This window comes from Trachurus japonicus, chromosome 13 (genome assembly GCF_045865225.1).
Source record: "Trachurus japonicus isolate A0001 chromosome 13, Traja_1.0".
Taxonomy (NCBI): domain Eukaryota; kingdom Metazoa; phylum Chordata; class Actinopteri; order Carangiformes; family Carangidae; genus Trachurus; species Trachurus japonicus.
The window spans coordinates 13,286,269-13,309,046 of record NC_140919.1 but is presented as its reverse complement, the minus strand read 5'-3'; the positions used below and the strand labels follow the sequence as shown (position 1 = coordinate 13,309,046).

The window sequence follows — 22,778 nt, the reverse complement described above, 5'->3', positions numbered from 1 at the left end:
ATGACAATCCTAAAACTCTATTTTAGTCAGTTTTAACCAAAAGAAAAATTTCAATCCACAAATTCAGGAATGTTAGCAACAAATATATTGTCCTTCAGTTCTGGCCTTCAGCTGACAATGTTGTCATGTTGTGGTGGAAATGTTTGATGGAGTCCTATTCTGGGAAAGTCTGTTAGAATGATCAGTGATAACAAATTGTACCCTGGTATGGTCAACCTTCTGCTTAAAAGGTACATTGTGTAGGAATTCCTCCCATCTAGCGTTGCGGTTGTATATCGCAAGCAACTCAATCCTATTTTTCATGCTGCATTCACGTGAAATTGGGCAGACGGCAGACGGACGACAGCCGCTGCACGTAACGGCATAAACAAGCCTCTATGTAAACAAGTGGTCCGTAAGCACGAGGCAAAACAATACACGTGACAATATGTTGTCATGGCGATGTGGTATTATTTACCTGACCCACGTTTTACCGGCTTTCTCTCGACTTCTGTGACTAAAATGACATCTGGTTTGTTACCGACGGCCGTCTGCCTGACTGCAGGTGAATGCACAGTGATAAGAACCAAAGTCCAAGATAAATGATACTAAGCTGTTCCCCCTCTTTTCCTTTTGGGCTAAGATTGCCAAAACTTCTGGTAAACAGGATGAGGTCAGTACTCCCAACACACACACATATCTTGGGTTTGGTATAAAAAGGCATGTCATTCTCTGTAATTTGGATTTTGTCTCAACCCTACACTGGTTACGGTGCCGTGTTGAAATAAAGAGATCCCCATCCGATGCCTGTGTCTCGACCATCTGATTCCTCTGTTGTTTCACCTCTTTCTGCCACAACAGCAGCATCAGTGTAACGCTCCATTCCTCCTCACTGCGTTACCGCGGTGACTTTTCACAGACACCACCTCGACCTGAGCCGACAGCTCCGGTGTCTCCGCTGAGTTTCCGTGGTTTCCTACCGTCACGCCGCCACTGAACGTAAAAACATGGCGGCACGACACGGCAGCCAGCACCGAGCTTACCCGCTCCATGTAGATATGAATGATATGAACGGCTCATTCAGAGCTGAAAGGAACACTTCAGTTTGTTGATGGGGGGATTACTGATTAATGAAAAACAGACTTTTGAACGAAATAATTGATTTTCGTGAATAGATAACAGGAGAAGTTACACAATGTCCCTTTAAGGTGAAGGTAACAGGATCAACTCTGTATAACCTTCTCTGAGACTGATCTACAGTATAGGCTGTAAATTCCTTAACGGGGTTAACATAACACCATTTAGGCGCACACATCCATTGAGTATTGCACCCTGATTGTTTTATTACCTCTGTGAGCTCATCTTATGACTGGGAATAAGAGGACGGAGTATGAGAAGGGGCTGCAACCACTGCTCAGTGGGCATAACCCTGAGCTACTAGACTGCTGTGTGGTTTTGTGTTGTGTCCCTTCTCTATATCTCTATAGAGAATAAATCATTGAGCATGATGTTTCATCAGTCTTGTTTTTTGACTCTCCACAGGTTGGCCTAAAAATTTCAGCAACAATGTAATGATATTTTCTTTGCACCAATTCATTTCATCTCCTGACTCCCAGAATTCATCTCTTCCTGTTTGTATTCTAGGTGAACACATGACCCTCCGTTTTGATCTGATTTTCCAAGCTAAAGTAGATGAAATGTGAACCTGAAGGAGAGGAGATGAAGTCACTGGGCAGCAACATGATATCATGGCAGCTGAAATGTTTCTTACTCTCACTGTGTGCATACATAAGTGTGTGTGTGTGTGTGTAGAACTAGGCTGCTGAAAGGCTCATTGAAAGTCAATGGATCACTGAGGCAGAACAATATCAACACAACGTTGCTCCCATTCGTCTGTTCCTCTGACGAGGGACTGATCTCGTCATTTCCAGCCTCTCGCTCTCTGACAAACGCGGAGCACAATGTGATCATCTGTGAGCCACCGAGCAGAACGGAGTGGGGCCGAGCCTTCACTCACACTAATCTCCGCTGAAAACAAACTTCCTTCATTACGGGGGAGACGGATGCGGGGATATTTATCTCTTCTGCGATTCGCCCCTTTCAGATCCTCGCTGAGGTTTCATTATATTGAAACTAATTCCTGCGCTTGGGACATCGTTCATCCCTCGGGCTGATGTGGCACTTTAAGTCTGCACTGTCACCTACTGGGTCCTGATCACAGTCACAGCAGCAGATCCGTCCCGCTGGCAGCAGCCGGAGCCAAAAGCTACAAATCATAACCGGTTACAGTAGAAAGGATTCAACCGATGAGCAGAGATGACAGTTGTCAGCGCAGACACATTCAAACCTACAGCAGCTCAGCATGGAGCTGATCAGGGATAAACAGAGCTGCTGGACTCCATGTTATCGACACACACACAAGACAGAGAGTGGAGAAGCCGATTTCCTTAATGTTGTATTGATACTGCAGCTTCCTCCAAATTCCATCCTCCCTCAGCCCGATGGTTAAAGGGATAGATCAACATTTTGGCAAATTGGCCCATTGCCATAATCGCTATAGTCATAGCAGTAGGTTTGTTACCTTTAATTGTCGGTGCAAGCTATTTTTAGAGCGGCAGAGCAGAGCCGCAAGGTGCTACGGAGGCTAATGGGATTTATTGGTTTCCCTCATACAAAATCTAACAACTCAAAACGCTCTGGTGGACAAGTTGTGACCTGTACATTCACCACGTTATGAGATAATAACAGAACGTTACCAGACAGAGTTGTTTTAGAGGTAAATTCATGCAAAACCGCTGATGCGCGCTGCCTTCAGGGACAGTTTTTCAGCAAGCAGTCTCTGCATTTGCCTCTAAAACAACTCTGTCTGGTAGCGTTCTGTTATTATCTCATAGTGTGGTGAATGTGCAGGTCACAACTTGTCCACCTGAGCGTTTTGGAGTTGTTGGATTGTGTATTTGATGAGTTTGATGAAGAGACCAAGAAATCCCATGAGCCTCCGTAGCGTAGCTCTGAGCAGCTCGCGGCTCTGCTCCGCCGTTCTAAAAATAGCTTGCACCGACAATTAAAGCTAACAAACCTACTGCTGTGACTATAGGGATTATGGCAATGGGCCAATTTGCCAAAATATTGACCTATCCCTTTAATAGACAGATACAGCCTGACAGCCCTTATACATGGCCAGGGCTCACAAATGGACCAGCTCTTCTTATGATGGTGCAGAGGCAGCTGGACTCCTAGAAGCAGAAAGTACCTGCAACTCAAAAAAAAAAAGTAGGTCCTTTAATCTACAATACAAAGCATATTGCAACGGCCCCGTCCTCTACCTCTTCCTCTCTCTCTCTGGTTTCTCCTTCAGTGCTTATCATCATGTGGCTCAGAGCCCGGCTCATATCTGAGGGAGCCTCTGATTCTGACTGCAGTGGATACACAGGAGGCCGATGTCCTGACCTCTCTGTGTGCTGCAGCCTCTCCTGGAGAGCAACAAGGATGCTGTGGCAGCCCTGACTGACGCCTCTAAAGGGGAAAGTTATATCTGGGATCTGGCTGCTGCAAATTGGGAGCATTAGGCTGGCTACACACTGACTGGACGACTTTCAAAACTTCAGAGACCAGAGACACAGAGAGGAGAGTTTCATCCAAATTTTAACATCACAATCCTCTGAATGCACACACACACACACACACACACAAAGACAATTCAGCCAGACACACCTGCCTTTGTAGTTAGGATTTCACTGTGGTGATTCCCCAGACACACGTGAGATCTCACAGGAACGTGCATGATCAAATGTGACTTCAGAAGAAGTTGCTATTGGTTTTTGCACTTGTTAAGAGAATGGCCGCTGCATACTAGATGCCTTTCCTTTGACAGAAACACTTGCAACACTACAAGCTTCTCAGCGGGCTGTCTGATTTAAAACCAGTGAGGAAATGAACTGCTTCCCTCCTACAAGCAGATTCGCTCCGTGTGTTGGTCAAACCATATTTTGTCTCTGGTGGAATCGCACTGAGTGGATGTAATGGATGACTGTGTCTGAGTATTATCCATTCACATTACTAATTCAGATTATTCACTATCTGGGCTTCTCCCATGATAACACTATCTGCCAAACTGCTCTTTTTTATTACACAAATTATGCAAACCGTGTTTGTCTACAAAAAGTGCAAGGCCTGCAGAACAGGAGCGACTGGCAGACAGAGACCTTCAAGGAATCTGCATGAGAATAAAACGGAAGAAGAAATGAATTCAAGGCGTCTAATAAACAACAAAAAAAACCTGAGCAAACACTTTCTTAAATCCTTTTCTCTTCAGTGAGTTTTCTTGGTTTGTGTCACTGCAGCACAATCAGTGTTAACACAACTCTTCAAACCGCAAGTGACAAATCATATTCACTACAGTGAGGAGTAAACAAATTGTTTATCTCAGAGGTGGGTTTTTGTGCCAGTCAAGCAAACTGCATACTGCTGTGTGTGGTGGATGGGAAATGTAAAACACATCATTTGGTTTAATAAGCACAAGCAGTGCTGGTTGGTCTGACCCCTCAATGAACTGAAGGTCAAAGGTCACATGTGACCAACGCAGTCTCATGGTAAGAAAAACTTCTTTTGCTCTAAAAATATTTTGACTGAGGATATTTCAAGATGTTTTCTAATCACAATCTTTTTTTAAACCCGTCTATGCTCAGACGTGTGTTAATAGATCTGAAACTAATTTAATTTCTCTCTCAGGTCAGGCTGGTTATCATCATTAAAAAATAGTTTGGAGAGCAAGCACCGAACAAGATGAAAAGACCAGTTACCCGAGACCTTTGTTCCTGTGGAGACTGATTCTGCTGTAAGAGGCCATAATAACGTGCCCTGAGTAAATGAAATAAACGGCTTAAAGTCTCTCTTCATCCATTTAAATCTATATACTCCAACTCTGCTCTGTTTGTTTTTGCTTTTTCTTCTGTTTTCTTTCCCCTCCAGACTTTTTATTCCCTGCTGTGTTGTGGGCGTTAAGGAAAGTAGATCCAGCACTTTTCACAAGTTAACAAACTCTTGTCAGGATGAGGGTTGCAAAGGGGCAGAAATTTTCCAGTAAATTTCCAGTAAACTTCCAGAAACTTTCCATGGGAGGTTAAGATGGGGAATTTTGGAAATATCCCAAATTGGAAACTTTCCATGGGAATTATGGGAATTTATGGTAATTTATGGGAATTAACTGGAAATTGAGGGTAATTTAAACAAACTGTATCGTATCCAAACATAAATGTAAATATTTTGTTTTGTCATAAGCAGACATCCATGCAAAACAATACAATAAAAAAACATGACATTTCAACAGATTTATTTGTGAGTAGAATTAATTCTTGTATGAACAATAGGGGTGGGAGAAAAAATCGATTCACATATCGCAATATCTTTTTTGACGATTTTTAAATCGATTTTTTTTTTTTTTTTTTAAATCGATTTTTTTTTTGTGGGGGGGGGGGGGGGATTTTTTTTTTATATTGTGCAATGTGCATTTGTTAGCCTTTTTTATATACAGAGAGTCCAGGTTTTGAAAAGGGTTTAAGTTCACTTTGGAGTATGTTAATTTATAGGCTCCTACAGTATGTGTGTGCAGATAAATGTTTAAAATGCAGACTAAAAATCGAGAAAATCAGCAATATCGTAGAATCACAATTTAAATCGAATCGCCATCCAAAAAAATCGCAGAAGAATCGAATCCGGAGAAAAGCATATCGTCCCAGCCCTAATGAACAATCAATTATTTTACTGAACAACAAAAACATGAATGTTGAGTAAAATATTACTCACTCCAACCTTCAATTTTGTAAATTTCAGATTTATTCCTGTTTATTCCCATATATTCCCGTTAATTCCCATGGAAAGTTTCCAACTTTGAAAATTCCCAGCTGTTACACACCAAACTGTGAATCTCTACACAGATCAGATTTGACTTGTGAGGGGTGGCTGCGAGGAGAGGAAGGTATCAGGCCTCATCAGCTCAGCTGTACGACTCGGGGATCGTGCAGAGTTATTTATGGCTTTGCACTGCTCAGGTTTCCCTCTGCTCCCTCCCTCCTGTTCCTCACTCTCCTCCACCCTGTCACGGCTTCTGCAGCCCACCTGGTCTCAGTCTACAGCTCCGCCAGGGATAAAGAAACATTGGGCTGGATCCATCACATCACATCGCATCGCATCGCATCCATCATCCACAAACAAACTGTTAAAGTTACATCTGTCTGCAGTTCCCATGAAGCCAGTGAGTGTGAACTTGAGTAGCCAGAAGGAAAACGAAGCTCAAACTTTAACATTTCATATTAAAGTCTAGCAGTTTCTGCTGAGTATGGAACTTCCACTCGCATCTGTCAGATAAGATCTGATATACATTAAAAACTAATGGATAGAGTGGAGACGTGTTCCTGCCCACTAAACTTGGCTCTACGACCTCAGGTGAAACAGATTCAGTTCCAGCTTGTCCATTTTTTTCCTACTTTTTCTCCCTATAACTTTATTTTCTTTAACATATGGAAAAAAAACAAGTTAGTACAGGGTAAACATAAAATGTAGTTCGAGCAACCTATACAATACAGCAATACATGAGGTACAGGAAGGCAATGGGCAGTTAATGATTTGTTGAGGAGGTGTATTTTGCGAACAATCCAGTCGATCGTGACCTTCAAAAGTTGTTGTTCCTCATCATAAATTTCAGATAGGGTGGATACGCTCGTCTCACAGTTAAGGCCTCTCCTTCAATTTGTTGCCATCAGTCTTTCAGCTGCCATGGAACCAGTTTTTTGTCGTGTTTTCACCATTTTCCTCAGAGGGCACATTGCAGGACTATAATAATCAATAGTATAGCCTATTATCGTTCCCAGGGATTGTGTAACATTTTCCCAGAAGGTCATAACTATAACACACATATATGTTAAAAAAAAAAGGCTTTATCTCCTTCTTTATCTTCTCCACAGCGCCAACAAAGATCAGAATCAGACACGGTTAAATTAAATCATCAAACAGGAGGGAAATGTTTTATAGGTCTTTACATCAACTAAATCTGCAAAATCCAAAGCTTTCTGCAGGAGCAGAAGTTAGCAGGGTTCTCCCCATCTCACACTGCTCTGGACAGATACAGCCGACTGCTGTGAGGAGAGGCTGTTGTGTTGTTTTGTAAGATGTAGCTTCTTTGATGGAAAGAAACCAGACAAAAACTAAACAAAAGGATTCTTTTATGTTTCGCTGATATCAGATCATTGTTCTGTTCTATTTTTCCACCAATGGAAAGTTTCTCTGTCGGTTCAGTGAGCTGCATTGAACTTTAGAAAAAGTGAAACATCACACAGAGAGTAAATTCTGCTTTTTGTCACCAACCAAATACAGTACTGTACGTCCATTTCTCCCTATGAGCTGCAAGCAGGACGTCACGCTGTTATTAAAACTACTGCAGTCAGTGAATGAATCAGTCAAACTGACAGTTTTGCCAGTGAAACCTCCTGGAAGGCTGACAGGGAAATGCTGCGCTGACTGAGGGGATGATACTTGTGTACATAAACATCCCCTGCTTGATGCCATGACTCAGAGGGACGTACCTGTGTAGACATGGATATGTGTTTGTGTGTGTGTCTCGCTCGCAGTAGGACATAAGAAAAATAACAGGATCAAATAACATGACAAAAGATGCAAAACATTTACACCTTGTTAAATATTCATCAGACTACAGCCAGCCAGCCTTCGGCGACAATAAGAGTTTAAAGGGACAACGAGGAGTTTTGGAAAAGCAAAGCGTTTTCACACTACATTTATGAGCCTCCATGCGCACCGTGAAATTCTTTGACCAGCACAAGACGGACTCATGTTTTCATTCATCAAGAATTAAAGTAGGGCTGGGTATTGTTGAGAATCTCACGATTCGATTCGATTTCGATTCATTAGGTCACGATTCGATTCGATATCGATTCGATTCGATATTGATTGAAATGCTTCGATATCGATTCAGTATCAAGCAGAAATACACAAATAAGAGTACCAGATTTTTTTTTTTTAATAATTATTTGTTTAGTTTCATGCCTTATGAACAGCCATAGTATAACTCATAGCATAACAAAATATGACACTGCTTTAACACTGAACTACAGTGCAGCTAAATTTAAATTAGGCTATGTGATACTTTCCTCTTGGAAAATAACTCATAACATTTTGAGTAATAAAACAATACAAAACAATATTATTAATAATAGTTGACTGCACAACTGAAAATATTGTAGCGACCCCGCAGTAATGTTCTTGTTATGATGTTTAAGTTCTGTGATTTCTGACTGACTGTCAATGTGTATGGTACGGGCAGGTGGGATGAGAAACTGAGGGGCTGGGGTGAGTGTGAGGAAGACAGAGTCCTGTCTGTGTGTAGGTGAGTGAGTGAGGAGGAGCAGAGGAAGAAGTGAGAGCAGCTGTCAGATAAGTTCAGGGTTTCCCGCAGCGCTTTCCTGTTAAGGCGGCCGCCTTAACAACAAAGAGCTGCCGCCTAAACTAACGTCTTAAAAAGAAAAAAAAGTAGCGATATTCGCCGCCGCCGCCGCATCCTCTCACACACATACACACCACAGAGAAGCACGCATGCATAACAGCAGCGCGTGTTGAAAGCGAAAGTTAATACGGCACGGCGCGGTGCGTCCCTCCCCCGACGATCGATCCCCGCTGCTGCTGCTACTCACTCCCATATTGTTATGGTTTGGTCTAGTGCGGCCCCCGTCCGTACAGCGCGAATCACACGAGGGTGTTGCTCGCAGCGCCCCCACTGGCCAGGGGCTTGAATCGATTCAGAAGATTGCTGAATCGATATTGAATTGCAGAGAAAAGAATTGCAATGCATTGCTGAATCGATATTTTTACCCAGCCCTAAATTAAAGTCAGAGGTTCGAAGACGATCAGATACCGTCATAGTTCCGACCATAAACGGCGATTCGGCGGCGTTATTATGACCCGCCGGGCAGCGTCCGCAAAACCGAAAGTAAGGAAACGCTGGTCAGCTCGCCCAGCATTTCCGCCGCCACTAATAATAACAAAATAACGATAGAGACAAAACGATATATTTATCGAAAATGGGCCCATTAACAAGTGTGGGTAACGTAGATTCATCCACATTAAAGCAGAAGTAAGCGATATATTTGTGTTAAAGCAGATATCAGTGGAATGTTTTTGTTAATATAAGTCCTAAATAGTCCTATTTTCCGTCAGCAATCACTTACATGAAGTATTTCAGCCTAAACACGAGTCTCTCCGTCACTCTGCTCTGCTGTAACCCGAGGAGAAAATTTTCCTTGTGGGATACAAGTGTTATCCAATGAGGGGAGAGAACGGCATGAAGGGCTGTGTGTGCAGCCAAGGGATGCGCGTGAATGTGGTGACGTAGCACGAGGACCAATTGATGCCTGACAAGGGCGGGGGCTGCTAACTCATGGTGCGTTCAAGGAAACTCGTACTTTGTGTTTTTCCTTCCTGTGAAGTCATACCAGTTCGATCTGGTACGAGTTCACGGGTCGGAAGTTACGAGTGGCCGTTATAGGGAACTTTCACAGACAACAGGACGGTAAAAACACGAGCTACGGGTTACCTGGAACGCTACCAAGTCGTAGTTGTGACTTGAAGCTGTAACTTACGGTTTCAAAAGCCTGCCTTGAACACAGCATTAGCCGAAACGGCCGTGCCGCTGTTATCTGCTTTAATATAAGTCTTAAATAGTTATATCTTCCGACGGCAATCACTTACAAAGAGTGTTTGGTCTGAAACACGGGTCTGTCAGTCACTCTGCTCTGCTGTAAGCCGAGGAGAAAACTTTTCTTGTATCCTACAAGTTTTATCCAATGAGGAGAGAGAACGGCATGAAGGGGCGGTCCTCTCTGTGTGTGCAGCCAAGGGCAGCCAGGGGGCTGCGAACTCCATCGGCTGACAAGAAGTTATGGTGCGTTCAAGGTAACCTGTAACTCGTGTTTTTCCGACCTGTGAAGTTGTACCAGTTCGATGTGGTACGAGTTCACGGGTCGGAAGTTACGAGTGGCCGTTATAGTGACTTTCACAGGTAAAACAGGTGCAACAGATCAGAAAAACACGAGTGGGTTGCCTGGAACGCTACAAAGTCGTAAGTCGTGACTTGAAGCTGTAACTTACGGTTTCAAAAGCCTGCCTGGAACGCAGCATTAGCCCAAACGACCGGATCGCTTACTTCTGCTTTAATATGAGACTTTTTTATTGTTGCGGAATTTTTCGTTCTGCCGATGGAGAAACTCCTCGTTGTCCCTTTAAGTGCCTCGAGGAGGAACATTTGGCTAAAGGATGCGATGTGAGATTGATTTCAGAATCACTTCCTGTCGCTTTGTAAAATACGTATCTATCAGGCATGTGGCAAAAGTACAAGTCCACATTCGGTTCCCACACATCACAGAAACGGTTACTGTGCAGCCACTGAATAAAACATACTGTAGCACCTGAACATGTGGCCTGCTCTCGCTTTCTCTCTCCACCTTTCCCTCGACGAGAGCCAGTCTCTCTCCTCTGGGACTGAGTGATGGCTGCAGCGCCAGTTTGTCATTTTAAAAACCTCCGTCAGTGCCTGTGCCAGTCTTGTATCTCACCTTTGGGACAGATTCTGGCTCTTTGCTCCTGAACTGTTCCCATCATGCCCCCCTTTCCTGCTGTGACAGGCTGCTCCTCGTCCGTGGCCGCGCGTGGCCACAGGCTGTTAATGCCAGTCGGCTGCCTCAGCAGTGGGAATATTTCTACCAGCCAGCTGAGTAACCTCTGGCAAGTGTATCGTGTGTGCATGTGTGTGTGTGTGTAGCAGTGTAGGTGTGTAACCTTGGCAGTGGATTGTGTTGTGTGTTGCTCTCTCCTGGCCTCCTGCCTGCTGTGTCTCTCTTAACCTCTTTGTGGGTCACATCCACTCTCGGAGCCTCTCCCGACTCTGCCAGCACGACTCATGGCATTAAAAACAACAGACCCTGATGTCAGACAACCTGTGGACAGTGATCCTTAAGTCACTGCGTGTGATGTTTGCTCTAAACTGCAAAAAAAAAAAAAAGATTCAGCTACTGCACATAAAAAAACAGCTAACGACGACCTTGTTTTCTTTCTCATACAAGCATCAATCACGATATAGAAACCAGTTGTAGAAAGACGAATAAAGCAGCATCAAACAGCGACAGCAAATTCCCTATAGAGCATAAACACACAGTGAGATCTGAGGTTCATGAATCTTTAGCTCCTTGTGGCTGACAGAAGAAATAAAATCCAAACATTTTATCGTCAAAACATTTCGGCGCTATTTGCTGAAGACAGTAACACAGACATCAACAACCACAAGGTTACAGGGGGAAAAACAAGTGAGGCCATGCTCCACGTCATCCGGTTAATCAAATGGCTGCAAGCTAATTGCTTTAGTGGAGCTGATGGTGAAAGCCACAGCACACACTGCTGCTGTAGATCAGCATCAGACAACAGGAGGACAGAGTGAGCTCGGTTGCCCCTTGGACATTATCTCTGTGAGGACGCTCCGTTTGATAGACATCTTAACGGAGATAATGTCCAGGACTGGTGACAAATGTGTGTTCACCATTCGCACTGATGGTCGAACGCTGCCAAGGAAGAATCCCAGACGGGAGCCGGAGCCAAGAGAAGACGGAGAGTAACAGAAGCACAGATCTGAGTCCAGTTCTGATCCACTTACTGTGTCTTTTTCATGATTCAGACTATGGCTGGGCAAAGTAATCCAAACCAATTCTCTAACTGACGTAATCCTTCTTAAGTTCTACTTTTTAATCTTTTCTCACCTATTTTAGATTTTAACCCTTCAACTGTCATACTTTAAAAGCAGAAGTAAGTGATCCGGTCGTTTTGGCTAACTTCTTGTCAGCCGATGGAGTTAGCAGTCCCCGCCCTCGTCATGGATCTATTGGTCCTCGTCCCTACGTCACCACATTCACGCGCATCCCTTGGCTGCACACATAGAGAGGACCGCCCCTTTATGCCGTTCTCTCTCCTCATTGGATAAAGGTTGTAGGATACAAGGAATGTTTTCTCCTTGGCTTACAGCAGAGCAGAGTGACTGACAGACCCGTGTTTCAGACCAAACACTCTATATAAGTGATTGCTGTCGGAAGATATAACTATTTAAGACTTATATTAACACAAAAATTCCGCTTACTTCTGCTTTAAATATGCAGGAATTCTACATTTTCCGCAAACTTTTTTAACATTTCTACTTTTACATGTTCTACTTTTACCGTTCAGATATATTCTTACTTGTTCTTGCCTTGAGCAGATTTTAACTACTTCTATATTATTCTACTTCAGTTATTGTTCATCTATATTAGTAATGGTTCAAAAATTTTTTCAAGCTGTCAGTTTTAAATAAATCTGAGTAGACTTCAGCCATTCAATTTCTTCATACTAATCTTCAACAATTCAAAACTGAAAACAATGAGCCGACCGTGCAGAGTGAGCAGCTTGTAACCCCCCCCCAATAAAAAGGAGATAATCAGTCTTTACTTGTAATTGAGGTTAAAATGTTCAATTTTTGATCTTGACATCATCGCCCAGCCCTAAATTAGACAGTAAGAAACCATCCGGTTAAAACTGGAACTGAAGCAGTTCAGTCTGGTTTGTTTACTGATCACCTGTCAATGGGATCAATAGGTGCCTGAGGAATACAGGAAGCGAGGGATTAACATAAATATAGAATATAGAGTACTATTATCAGTGTAAAAATCTATGAGCAACTTACATAAGTGTCAAAGGTTTTGTTTATTGTAGGTATGTGGTATCAGACCGTGCATCTTCATAAATAAGATATTTACTGTAAGTGCAGTTGTTACCAGAGCAATCTGATCTCTCCATTAAATATTCAGCTACTGTAGTTTTTATATCACGCTGTTATTATGTTGTATTATGCATTATATTTTCATCACGGCTTTATGAGATGATTAAAGTGTGGGGCGATTCCTCTACATCATCATCAAATCAGGGAGAGAAAAAAAACCTTAGTAAGTACATGCAATTCATGAGGAAGCCATGGTTACAAGTCACCTTTTTTTTTTTAATAATGAACAATAACATGAGCACAAGTCAGTGTCAAAACAAGACATCTGAGACCTAAACTACAAAAGTTGAGCAGCAACAAGGTAAAAGAGGAAACTAATGAGGTTCAGCACCAGGGACAGCTCCTCACATCACAAAGAAAAAGCAGCAAATTCACACAATGAGAACCAGAATAAACACAAGACACACACACACACATACACATACACTGTGCTTCTGAATTACCATATAAATAACTTCCAGTGTTTTCTTTAATAAAACATCTGGTCCATAAGACACCAGGAAGCAGCAAAGAAACACAAAACAAAACCATCAGAGCATCAATGCTCGTTGGAAGCTGTTCATTGCCGCGATAAGAAACACAGGGAAAGTAACTCCAACAAGGAGTTAGTAAATGTCTGATATGCTGCTGCTGCATGAGGCTCTGGCACCAAGGGGAAGTGAGTGTGTGACACGGAGCCGCCTGAAAGCAAAGAGCTGTAATCCTGAAGTGTCTTCAACAGGTGAGAGCCCACCTACAAAGGAAAGTTTATTTCCTTTGGTTAAAGTCAGGCTTTAAAAGCAACACACATGCCTACACAATCCTCAAACCCCCTGGAGCCGCGGACCACAAATAATACTATCCCCACAAGGTCAGCATGGTGCAACCCCAAAAACACACACACACAAAGACACACACATAATATCTCCTTTCCACTCGGCTAAACTGTGGCTGCTCTAATGTGTTATGTGTTTCTTTGGCGAATTACCATATAAATAACTGCCACTGTTATCAGGGTTCATTTTAAAAAGCCTGTGGTAAGAAACGGAGAGAGAGAGAGACAGAGTGAGAGAGACACAGAGGGAGAAAGAGTGTATACCTGGCTCTTGTTAATGCAATCTTTCTCTCCATCTCATTAGACAGTCTCTTTCTCTCTCTCTCTCTCCCTTTTTATCTGCCTTTGTCCTTCTCTCTCACACTTCCCTCTGCAACAGTCTGAGGTCATTTCAAGACAGAGTCACTTCAGTAAATCACGAACTGGAAACAAACCGAGACTGGACAACCTTGATGAACCAGAGAGAGCATACAGAGCAGGATGAGAAACAAGAAATAACTGATGACTCAAGTGTCCTTTCTCTCTCTCTCTCTGATGGTCCAGTCGGCTCATAAATCTCTTCCTCTGGCCTGATCAGCTCGACTCAATCTACCGTTTCAGACTCTCTGAAGAACGTGCACCTATAGAGTCTCTACATTTCCTTCTCCATGTGTTGCACATTACAGGTCTTTCTCATGAGCAGGTCCTGGTCTACAGCAGCTGAGCTTCTTCCACCGCCTCTGTGAGATGCGTCTCTTTACTCTGTCGTTCCTCTGTGCAGATTTACGGCTGTAGAGCCTCAGTTTACAGTGTTTTATTGGCTCTTATCAGCCTCAACCCCCCCCCCCCCCGACAGCGGGAGCCACATCGCATCTCTTCGATCTGAAGCTGCGCGTCCACACAAACTCCAGAAATGTGTGGTTTTTTTTCCTGCGCATCAGTGCAGAGTTTGACCTTCTCTGTAGGTGGAGAGCTGGTGATTCACCAGCGATATTAAATGTAGTCGGGGGAGAATATCTGAACACACTGATGTTTCTCAAACACCGGGAGGCTGACTGACACGGGTTTTTACAAACAGCGATGAGATACTTGCAGGTGTAAAGGTGTCAAATGTGAAAACAGCACTTGTTTGGATTGTAGGACAACACCTAGTTTTCAGAATGAATTTCAGGATAGTCGTGGCAAAAGAACGTACTAATGAACAAAACAGAGGTTCGCGCTGGTGTCAGTGTGTCAGTGTGTATAATCTGGAGCTCAGAGGAGCGGATCATTGTGGAGGCAGCTCGGAGCACCCGGCAGCTCTGACACATCTTCCTCCAGCACTGACTCAAGGTGATTTATGGAAAAAAGAGATTTCATATTCCTCTTCATCCTCTTTTGCTTCTGTGAATATTTCTGAAGTGTGTTGCGCGGCATTTGATGTGTGAAATGTGATTTATAAAAGAGAGATTGATTTGGTCGGCTTACATTTCAAAATAGAGTGGGAATAAAAGAGGCTGAGCAGAGGAGAGAGGACCGAACATTCATGTGGCTCTGGATGACTGGATTAGTGAATGGGCTTCTCTATGGAGTCTCTCTATAATAGCTCTCAGTCCACAGGACAGGACTCATGTGTAAAGCACTGCTCACTACAAGTGGCTCTGTTCTTGTCTTTATTAATCTGCCCTGGAGCAACTTTAAAATTATTAAGCTGGCATTAAATGATTCTGATTATCCAGAAATAAGTTATTGGGATGTCTAACAGCTGGGGAATTTGACTCTAAACACCAGCATTTTAAAATGGGGACGGAAAATGTAATATAATGATTAAATGAGAATGAGAATAATTATACGTATAAAATCAATAAATGCTACTCAGAACTGTTTTAAAAGTAAAGGTCATTATTGTATCTAAACATCCATCACATCAGTGTTTGGTGGCTTCATCAGCCTCTCTCCTCCAGACATTTTCGGCGTTTACCGACTGTCATTATTTCTCATCACATTAGTCCAACAATAGTTCACTAAAAGCCACAAGCTCACTGAGCCATGCAGGCTCAATGGACTGAGCTGACACAACATTGATTTGCAGTCACAGGTTTAGCATCAAATTATTGCGAGGGCACCGACTGTGCCATTAGCAAATAAAGCTGGTATTTTAATTAAGAGATGTGGTCAAAGTTAATTATCAGGAGAGTTAAAGGGATACGGCAATATTTCTTTTTACGTGTCTTGCCTCAATCCCGAGTCCATGACCAGCAGATAGACACCATCTTTTCGACTGTGCGTGCAGTAACAAGGGAGATAAAGCCGTATCGCCCGTAATTAGCTTAGCTCAAACCCTGGAAGTGCATTGGTAGTGTTAGCCTGCCTCCACCTTAAGTCATCAGAGAAACTCTTCAGCAACTCTAAACAGAAACCAGCGGGCCGATCTTCGTCTCAGAGCTGACAAAACTCTCCGGTAAGGCATCTTGAGCGGTCAAATGCCGGTAACGGGACGAGATCGGTCAAAACGGAGGGTTCAAGCAAAGATGGTTTATTTTGGTTCAAGCTAGCTATATCGAGGGTAGGTTAGCTTCCTATTTCAAAGTAAAAGCACAAATTCTATCGTCATGGTTTTCTGTATGTAAAGGGCAACGGGTGTTTTATTTTGTGAAAGTAACCGGAAGTGCGTTGGTCACAACGGCTAGCTTGAGTAGCGCCAAATTTGTCCAAACAAAATTGTAAACAGCTGGTATTTAGACAAATTGACGACACACTGCTGAGCTAAACGGCTACTTTCTCGCCTAAAAATGTTTAAAATGTCGATAAAATGATATATTATATAAGGTAGAATAACTGTGTGTGTCTCTTCAAACCTCACAGACTGATGACAGAGGTAAAGACACAGTAAATATAAAAAATAACCACAGCTCAGAGACAAATGTAAATGAGCTTGAGATGAGGGCATGATATTTCCCCATCTTCCCTCCGCTCCCTGCTCACAAACTGACAGATCGTACAAATAGAGCCAGTCCTTCTCTGACGCGAATGAATAAATAAGAAACTGTAAAATATGCAAATTGAAAAAGCAGAGCCCAAAGAGATATGAGATTTTCACCTTAACACTCTATTAAAGTTTGTGATTTACTGTAGTAGTATTACAACCGGGTGGAGAGTGCGGATTTGGCTGAAGCTCCGTGTCCAAACCTAAATAAAAAAAACAGCTTCATTACAAATCCTGAGGGATCAGCTCTCAGCGTCGGTCAAACCAACACCATATCAGTACACATCTCTAACACTTCAGAGATGGAGAAATAACAACACACATGACCTAGATGTGGATTCCCCTCCGCTCTCACCACAGAGCTGAGGAGTCTGCTGCTTCAACACCTGCCTGATTCCCCCAGAAATGTGATCCAAGCTGTAGCAGTGAAGCAGCTGCTTTAACTTCTCCAACTTTACACCATTTGCAGAGTTTGCTCTTCGCTCCGTCTGCCAGGGGAGAAGTCTCTACAGGAAACCTCTGTCTGAATATGTAAACTTCTACAAAGCATATAAAACTGAGAACTTACAAATCTGCACTAAAACATGTGTTCAACAACTTTTATTGATATTTTAAGATGTCTTTTTATAATGGTGTCAATTATGATGCATTCACTGCTACTGCCCCTGATTGTATCTTGAAAAAATCACTCAGAGCAAGGACCAAGACTCAAAACTTGCTGGTTACACTGCAAAAACTCAAATAATTACCAAGAATATTTGTCTTATTTCTAGTCAAAATGTCATTTCTAGTAAAAAAAAAATCTCATTATACTTAAATATTAACATATTTTCACTTGAAATAAGTAGAAGAATCTGATTACAAGCACAAAAAACTTGCTTTCTCTGGCAGATTATTCTACTTATTTCAAGTGAATATTTGTTTGAAACAAGTGCAAATTATCTAAAAACACTTACATTTTTAGGTTATGAGTCTTATTTTAAGTGGAAAGAAATTAGTTTTGACTAGAAATGAGAGATTTTAAAGAGAAAAAGGACAAATATTCTTGGAAAGATTTTGAGTTTTTGCAGTGTAGCACTGCACTTAAAGACGAATTTAAAAAAATAAAATAACTTCGCCATTTTCTCTTTTCAGTTTTCAGCAGTCCCCACCCGTCTATCATGTGTGTTGTGTTGCCGCTCAGTCACTTTAAATCAGTCTGAGTTTATTTGAAGCATTATTTTCTGAAATAAAAAAGTCAATATAAACAGATTTTCCTTTCTTCTTTTTGCTGAGATATGTTTTTTGTCGTTTTCTCTTCCCTTTTTTTCTGTTTTTCTTTTTTGTCAAATGGAAATAAGGAAAAACTTTGACAGCAGAACTTAATAAAAAGCCAAACATCAATGTGTGCCTTCAAGCTGGAAGCAAAGACACTTCCTTCCTTTGAAATTTCTAACAGCTGCGTTGTGTTCCTCCAGTTTTCACTTCCAGCTTCAAACCCTCTCTGAATTCACCCTATATGTTTTCATCATGAAAACACTGAATACAATTTCCAAGTCAATTTCCAAGTCAAAGGAAAAGGCAATTCACACTGAAGTGCACTATTAGCTCAGACACACTGAACGTTACCCACAATGCAGCTCATTGTTTAGTCATTTGGCAGCTAAAGCGCAAACACACAAATATGTAGACAAAGACTTAACTGCATGTGTTGAGAATAAAATGTCGTGTCGCTGTCATTGGAATAAAAACCTGTGAAATGAGGCATCCCTTCATTTTAAGAAAGAATGTGGTAAAACGCAGCAGGAAGTCACAAACAATGAGACGGAACAATATGTTCTTACAGACAGCACACACAAACGTTGTTCAACTCACAGCGTGTTCACACAACTGACCTGATGGGATGATGAAGCCCTGATGAGCATCGTCATATCCCTCATCCCAACAGCTCGGTTTATCTCTGTCTTCAGTCAGGCAGCTCAGTCACATTCAACTGTAAACACGCCGACAGACTAAAAGCCACAGTCGTTCCTCTTCTCAGACATCACACATTTATTATCCAAGTGTGTGAGGAAGCTGCTTCGGTCCAACACTCTGATGATGACGACCAACCGGAGAATACTGAGTATCTCGCTTCACCATGGATCCTTTTATTCCAGCCCCCCGAGTTTCATTTAAGATTTCAATACTCTCAGCAGAGACAGTCGTCTAGAGGTGAAGTTCAGAGAGTCTGGCCAATGATTTAAGAGAAGTAGGTCCATCTTTTGGGTTTGAGCAGTGCTGGCCTGGACCGAGGGAAGATTATAGCCGGCACCTCATCAAAGTCAATTTTCACCACCAATTTTCTCAGTACTGGTTTGGATTTACTTAAAAAAAGCGCTTGTTTCGCCTCTACTAAGATCTCTCTAGTTTTGCTCTGCTTCACTATATCAATATGAATTTTGAGACATGTAACGTTAAGATGTTGTAGTATGGTATACTAGAGGTTCGGGCAAGTATTTTTCTTTAAAGATTAAGAAGATCAAAGATTATATACGTACATACAACCCTGGATGTTATTGGGTCGGAGTATGGCACACAGCCTGAATGAACAATTTCATTTCAGCTGTGTTACGACTACATGCTGGGCAAATGTATCAGTAAATGTTCAAGTAAATATAGGGAAAGTGAAACCTTTTTGTTGTTCATTTCCCATTTGTGCGTTCTCTACGGATGACCGCACCCTGCAATGGGCCAGCACTGGTTTTAAAGGCTGAATAATTTACAAGGTACAAACTGCAAAATCTCAGTAAATCAGCATTACAGACAGTTTGAGACTGAAATCCATGTAACAAAATGAACTACAATAACAAATCTTCTCATTATATACACTATGAACAAAACTTCTATGTTGTAGGGTGAATGTTGAATCTCATTTGTTCTGGCAGGGGGAAAAAAAAAGGTTTTTGACAGAAATCTGTATAAAAAAAAGTTGGTTTTACTAACAATTTCATCTGCTACTTATCTGCCTACTCACAGCTAAACACAGATTTATATGGGCAGCAGGAAGAAATGAGTTTTGTGTGATAAGACAAACTGAGGCAGATTGAGCAGATCTGGATCTCTGATCATCTCGGTGAATCAAACATTCAAAATCACAGCGGCATTTTCCACTTATTTTCTCCCCTCTGATCTTTATCTGTGCCTTCAAATATATGAGCTTCTTCTTCACACGGCCTGTGAATGTACTAGCAGCCGTATTTCTCAACCTTTAACGCCACTTATCCCCACACTTATTTTTTTTTTTCCCCCTGCTGCATGCAAGACAAAGGAAACTCCGCAAAACACACTCCTTACTGTGACCTCAATAAATTCACTGCCATTTTCTAGACTCTCTCTCTGCCGTCACTGACCTGCAACTGCAAGAAAATGCAAATGTATGTTTATTTATATCTGTGCAGCATAAACAATGGAAGCTGGGAAAAGAAATGAGTGAAATGAGTGTGTGGAATTGGCAAAGAGGCGTGAAGTGAGGAGGAGCTTCCTGATTGTCTCATTGTTTGAAATATATGAAGTGTGCAAATCCTGTTTTCTACGACACAGAAGTCAAATCATCGCATTAGAGTTTTTGGGATCGATTCGTTGAAGATTAAAGAAGTTTCACGAGAATTTATTTGAAGATAATTTGTCGCCTAACCTTTATCTTCCGCCGCTGCTGCATCTCCCACACGCTGTGAAGGTAAAGAGCAAAGCAGCTGCTAATGAAAACTACATACCGTCATTTGTCCTAATTAATCAAATGAAACCATCAGGAGAGGAAGTCTCTGGTCGCCTGATGAGGAGGCAAATATGAAGATCAAAGTAGTCAGGCTCTTTGAAGAGTATAGTTCCAGTTACGCAACATAATAAGAGCTTTGGCTCGGTCTCAGGTGCCGGGCAGACTGTGATTTATAGAAGAAAAGTCACTGTTCTTAGAGAAGCTACCGGTGTCAGTCTGCCTGCTGACAGACAGGAAGTGGGAGTTGATGATTTTAATGAACCGGCGAATGATATTTAACGAACAGACAAAAGTTCTGGGATCAAAACTATAGCAGACGATATAAAAACACTTCCACTGGTTACATAAAAGGAGGTGATTATCTGAGGAGAAAATGACAGGTGGTGTTTTATGAAGTGGAGCAACTGTCAGGTTTCTCTCTATAATATTGTGAGATGACTCTATAAAGTGCCTGGAGATAATGTATGTGAAGACGTGGTGCAATATAAATAAGACTGAATTAAATTGAATGTCAGTTTGGCAAAGCGGCTAATAGGAGGCTAAAGGCAGTCGAACCATAGCAGTAGATCTATCAATCAAAACCACCCACTTAATTGCATAAATAAAATGGAGGTAATTACATAAATGCAGAAATACATAAATAATACATACACAAAATGTATTTATGTATGTATTGATTATTTATTTCTGCATCTATTTAATGTCACATGATCGACCTCCAGATTTTACTATAACTCAGTGCGGTCTAAGACAACAGGCTCGTTTCATTGACATCTTTATGTTGTCAGGGGCTCTCCAGCTCTCAGACGCTGATCCTCTTACAGCTATAAGATGTCAGACTCGCTGAAGCTCAACCTACACAACACTTGACCTGTTTACAGCTGCAGCCAGGAGAAGAAAGACGGAGACACTTTTATCCCCCCGGCCTGTGATGTAAAAAAAAAAAACTCAAAGTAGTCAGTAAATATCACTTATCTCCTCACCTCACAGGAACTCCGTGGTGGAAACATATAAGCTGAGTCTGAACTCTGACACACTGATGATACTTCATTTCCCCAGTATGTGGTTGTATTTTGTGTGTGTGTGTTTGTGCGTCTATGTGTGCAAACAAGCTCTGACAGGGTTCAGCGTGTAAAACATACAGCAACAACAACAAAAAAAATAACAAAAGGTTTCCACCTGTCTGAGTCTTTTCCTAGAAAACTGGTGGAGATCTTTCACAGGAACTGCACTGGAGAGTTACTCACAGTTCCAAACCATGAACACACACACACACACACACACGAACACACACACACAAGCTACTGAGCTGTGGAAGATGGAGAAGATAGAAACTAAGAGGGAGGAGGCAGAAACAGCTGCTGAAGCCCAGATGTAATGAAGCTCTGACTGACAGACGATCTAGCTGTCAATGAGACGCATCAGCAGGCATCACAGTTCACCGACTGTTGATTGAATGACTGCAGTCGCCTGCTATTCGCTGACCAAGACAACTGTCTGTCTGGTGATCCGAGGGAAGGAAGGTGGCTGAGATGACTAATCTTCTTCATTTGTTCAAAAAGCAGTGTGCGGATGAGGGAGCTGTAATTTCTATCATTTGGAAATAAAATAAAAAGGTAATATTTTAAGCTAGAAAGCAAATTTATCAAAAGGCTCTGCTGTGAGAAGAAATATCCCAGCAGCACTTTCAAATTCAGGACAGGAGCAAAGCTCGACATGAGCTGAATAGAAAGAAGACAAGTGGGCGAGCAAAGATCAGAGAGGAGAATAAAGAGTTTACAGTGCTAAGTCACAGCGAGCAGAGCGGAGAGACTATACGGTGAAGGTATAGTCAATTTATCACCGTCCGTTCTATGACGAAACACCAGAGGTATCGCGGCTAATTTTTCACTGTAACGTTCATTAGTCTTGAGGCCTTTACTCATTCGTCACAGGACGGTGAAACTTCTAGAAAGTAGAACACAGCGGAGTCAAAGACGGAGGCTGGGGAGCATCGTCTGCTGCTGATGTCTGATTACAAATGTGGGAGAAATATTCTGGACCTAATTCGAACGTATTCTCTCTTCCTGCATCCTCTTTCTCTCTCTCTCTCCCTGTCCATCAACCCCCCCCCCCCTCCTCCCAGGCTGGCACGTCACAGCGCCCAGGCAGCCTGCCAGCATCAGTACAGTGTTAAAGTGAATCCAATATGCTTGGTCAGGTTGTGAAGCTGGTCTAGGTAGAGTGTCCCTGTGGGAGACAAAGGAAGCTAATTGATTCAACTCTCCGCTCCCTGAGATGGGCCAAATCAGCTCTATTAGTACTGTACAGTCATGGCTGGAGAGAGAGAGGAGATCAGTGAGGTCAGACCATGGAAATGAAGGAAGAAGTATAAAGTAAATAAGTCTGAAAATCGCTTTATTTCCCACTTCTGCTTAAAGGTAAGTTTTCACTACAGCATTTC

At 42.2% G+C, this 22,778-nt stretch overlaps 1 protein-coding gene across 1 annotated transcript in view; it reads right to left on the bottom strand.

Moving 5' to 3' along the window:
- lsamp (limbic system associated membrane protein) overlaps positions 1-22,778 on the bottom strand; it is a 710,303-nt gene that overhangs the window by 686,450 nt on the left and 1,075 nt on the right. The window lies entirely within an intron of this gene.